This window comes from Pteropus vampyrus, unplaced genomic scaffold (assembly GCF_000151845.1).
Source record: "Pteropus vampyrus isolate Shadow unplaced genomic scaffold, Pvam_2.0 Scaffold68, whole genome shotgun sequence".
NCBI classification, from domain to species: Eukaryota; Metazoa; Chordata; class Mammalia; order Chiroptera; family Pteropodidae; genus Pteropus; species Pteropus vampyrus.
The window spans coordinates 8,795,556-8,800,280 of NW_011888849.1; the positions used below are offsets into that span (position 1 = coordinate 8,795,556).

The 4,725-nt window shown below is 34.6% G+C and overlaps 1 protein-coding gene and 1 pseudogene across 1 annotated transcript in view; one reads left to right on the top strand and one right to left on the bottom strand.

Moving 5' to 3' along the window:
- Positions 1–4,725, bottom strand: part of PCDH15 (protocadherin related 15) — a 562,288-nt gene that overhangs the window by 536,207 nt on the left and 21,356 nt on the right. The gene's annotated exons all lie outside the window — the stretch shown is intronic.
- Positions 2,925–3,040, top strand: LOC111740807 (annotated as a pseudogene).

Below are 4,725 nucleotides of genomic sequence, written 5' to 3' on the forward strand. Positions count from 1 at the left end.
TGCTCATGATTATTTTACTACTTTAGAACCCATTTTGCTAAAAACCCCCAGTAACTTTAAAAAGGCCTTTTTTAAAAAGACTCTAAATCTGAATGCTCATTCAAAAAAATAAGTACACCTCAAAATCCAGACCAGTGATTAAGTTCATCTGTAAAAATCAAAGTGACCCTAACATAATTTTTATAATGTTTTCTGAAATGCCAAAATTCTCGTTTTTGCTTTTTACTTTTAGAAACGTATTTTTAAAGAGCCTCTATTTGCTCATCACTAATTTCTCTGCAAAATGAAGATGAAAAATCTCATTGAGAAATCACTTGTAACCAATTGAGAATCTAATTTCACAAGTTTGAAAAGGTTAGTTGTAAGGTACATAATATAATCCAAGCTTATATTACACATTCCCTGATTATCAAATGTAATGGTATGTCATTTATTACTTTCTAATATTCAGTGTTACAGTTCTTTGATAGCAATTGTATCTGTTGCTATGAAGAGCAGGAGAGCTACAATAACAGCAATGCTTTTTATCTTAAGTGCAATATGACTTCAAGTTGAACCTTATTTCAAGGAGTAACTTAAAATGACAGTATCACAGAGCCCCTTGAATAATGGAAGAGATAGGATGTGTCAACATAAACAGACAATCATTTCTATGCACACTGAAGGGAGAGATACAAAGTCCTCTAGCACTGTGGGGGAGAGATGGGTTGAGGCATTCAAGTGTCAAAGGCGCTTAGCTGTTGAGGCAGACACTATGAAACTTTAGGTCTCAGTAAATCATGATTCAAAGTAAAATTTACAAAATGATCATAAAGAAGGCATGTAGACTACAGCAGTCATTGTCGTTAGCTGCCTAGTATAATTTATTATCTGACTAGATCTGATAACTGTATTTTCTTTCCTCTAAAGAAAGAAATCTTAGGAAGGATAAATTGTGAAAACTTCTCCTACCCAATCATGTGGAATCAGTATTTAACAATATAAGACCTCATTTTCACTAAGCACAGGTAATGGCATATGACATCTTAGATTCCCTGATGAGAATTTTCTAAATTAGAAGATAATAAATAAATCCATTTTGCTCTTTGAAGCTAACTTTAAAAGTATATGTGTAGGGAGAACAATTCCAAAGAGAAAATTTGTCTGGAATAGATGACAACGTTAAACTTTACCTGAGTCCTGTGATGCTGGAAAATCGAGAAGGCTAAGAAATGTACTCACCCTTTTGTGTTTCAGGGAATAGTTTACTGCACAGAACCATCTTCCCCCATGACTTAGATAAGAATCATGCACACTCCCTGTTTACCTATGCCCAGGCTAGACAAAGACCCTCCAAATTCACATTCTCTGCCTTGTACATGATTAGCTGAACTATTTTATCCCCACTGATCAAATGGAGCAAATAATTGTTAATCAAACTTTGATTAAGTGTCTCCTTCGCCCAGACTCTTGAACTCTGACCAATCTTCAGTTTATTCAGCATACAATCCCTCCTGAGACTAGGCAGGCCTCAGGGTAAAACGTTTTTCTAATCTACTATTCAATTGTGCCACCTTTCACCCCACTTCTAACATTGTTTAGGTAAAAATCCTTTTTACCTAACCCGTATAAGGCTTGCAGATCTTATGGTTAGACCATTCTTCCTGTTGCAATAGTTCCTTTCCTGTCCTTGCAAATGTGTTTTTGAATTGAGTCTCTCCTTATTAAGTCCAGATTCCTTTTTGATTTGACAGAGAGAATGAAGGCCACTGTCAAGGAAGAGCAAAGGAAAGGAAGGATGGGAAGTGAAAGGAGAGCATGCTTTGGTGGTCCTGAAGCCCTAGTTCCTGAAGCCTGTTAGTGTGTAATTCACAACCTCTGACTTTAGCAATGACTTCAGAGGCCAACAGCATTTACTTCTGCCAGCCACTCACTCCTCTTCCCAGCTCTCTGCTTTCTCTGACACCACTGACAATATTTTGTATTGGAGGTCCTAAACTTTCAAGAATTTTAATGCCATGGGTTGAAATTCTTTTCCTTCTGGCACAGAGAGTATGCGAATCAGGAGGAAAAGTGCTAACAGTAGTCAAAAACCCCTAGAAAGGAATTTTCCTTCCAATGTACTTTCCGCATCCAATTAAAATTTAGAGATGCTTCTATGTTTAAAAGCTCATCTTCAAAAATGCAAATGTATTTGTTATGAATGATAATGTATATGAGGCATTATAATAGAGAAAGAAGGACATGTCCTTTGTAGCAATGCAATTGAGTTTATATTGCAGCTCTGTGATCTTTTCTAAGATAACTTCTGCATCTGTAAGAAGAGAATATATTTCCTTTCCTATTAGATTATTGTGATGATTAAATGAGATAATGTTGAAATGGTTTACATGGAACTTGGATCATAATAAGCACTGAATATATAATATTTGTTTATATCATTAACAGGCTTTCTAAATTGAAGAGTAGCATTCAGAAGAGAGTATATTATTATTTCCTTGCAAAGGATGCACATTATGATCTCTGTTCCTTCCACAGAGATAACAAAAGTTATACAGAAGACAAATGAGGAGCTTTCTTTTTTCTGTTCATCACACATTTAAATCTTGTCATCACCTTTGATTTCTCTTTCATTAACCACCTCTGCTTGATATCTTGCATTCATTCTATATTTATTATATCTAGTGAGGTCTATGTCTAAAACTTTTCTTTAACATTCCACTCTTTTGGTTCAGTCTTTCATTTGGATTTTCAATAATCTGCTCCTTGCTTGGTCTTATACAAACCAGATTTTCTTCCACACACTCCTTTGAATGTATTCTCTTAAGTAATTTGCGAGCATTCTTCTATTACTCTAACAGAGTTATTTCAGTAAGCTTAACAATAGATTTCTGTTTCAGACAAGGGTAAAATTCTGGACTTTGGGTGAGATATAAAAACTAATGGTCTATGGCCATGCCACCCTGAACAAGCCCGATGTCTGATCTCAGAAGCTAAGTAGGGTCAGGCCTGGTTAGTACATGGATGGGAGACCACCTAGGAAGACCAGGTGCTGTAGGCATAAATAGTAAAATAAAAACAAATAAATAAATAAATAAATAAGTGAATAAAAACTAGATTAGATTTCAGGCCATTGTCTCACACAAGGTGGGCAAAGGTGGGTGGATTATACTCTCAGTGAAGAAGTTTGCCTAAGGAAGTGGTATAGCCAGGGACTGTTCCCTGCCTACTCAATGTACATTCTCCTTTTTCTCCTCACTAGCATTACTTTGATTTCACTGGGACATGGGAATTTTCTCAGCTTAAAGCTAAGTTTCCTAGATTCCTTTGCAACTAAGTTTCCACATAACACAATTCTGGACAATGAACCTGAAGAGGAAATCTGCTAAGGAGAATTTTATTTTCCTTATGTAGGCACTACTCTTTCCTTTTTGTTACTTCCTTCTTCCTCTTAATGCCTTAAATGTGATTGTGGTATTTTTAGATATAGAAACTATCTTGTGACCATGAAGACAAAGGCTGCATATTAAGGAGAACAGAGTAGAAAAAAGAGCTGGCAATTAGGACATTTGGGATATCATGGGGCTGCTGCACTAGCCCTCAGCTGCTCAACTCTAGACTTCTTTCACCTGTTAAAAGATAATCCTTCATTTGATTAAGTTACTGTTTCTGGAAGTTTTCCATTCATGCATTTTTGTTTGTTTGTTTGTTTGTTTTTCAAAAAAAAAAAAAAAACCCCAGGGATATTCTAATAATTCTCATAACTCTTTTCAGATTTTCTCCAACATTTCTACTAATTTTCAGATTTTCTCCAACATTTCAGCCCATAACTCCATGATGATGAAAATTTAAATTTGTAAGGGTTTATCTCAGTCTCTCAATATTTCTGTTTCTTGCTTTCTCTTTTTTTTTTTAAATTTCAAACATATATAAAAGCAGCAAACATTGTAATATGCTCCAAAATTTATTCATTACCCAGGTTCAAGATGATCAACTCATGTCTACTCTCATTTTATCTATAACATTACCCACTCTGCTCTCACTAATAGTAATGAATTTATTTTTTAAGCAAATCAGAAATAATTTATCTTAAAAGTGCAAATTGGAATAAAGTATCTTTTTGCTTAAATAAAACTATGTATGCATTAGCAATAAATATATTAGCAAGGAACACTTAAAGCAATTAATCCCTAAGTCATTTCCTGTCACTTAGGAGAGGACGGGACTCGGATAAAGCTTCTATATGGTACAGGCTAAAACCAAAGTAAGGAGGATGATAAAATAAGAATTGTGTTTTGGCTACCCAAGGGTTTAGGGATAAAAAAGACTTGAAAATAGTGAACAATTACAAAACAAATGAACATCTCCCTAATTTGCCTGCAGCAGTTTACAAACCAATAGTACTTTAACAATTCACAACTAATAAGGTAAATGCCACATTATGAAGTCTAAAGTGATAATTACTTTCACATCATTTATTCCACAACTTCGAAGAGTCTCATAGTCTAGTCTAATGCCAAAATCCTTGTGCTTCTTTCTATTTTTTGATGCACCATGTATTTTGCAAACGTACTCAATGACAGATGAAAAGAAAGGTCATTTGTGTTTTGCAATTTCCCTTCTACTCTTTTATTTTTCTGTTTTTAATTTCTTTCTTAATACGGTGTTTTTCAACTCCTTCCATAGAGATACCCACGTTATTAAATTTGATGTGTATATTTCTCTATGATCATGTGTGTATATATA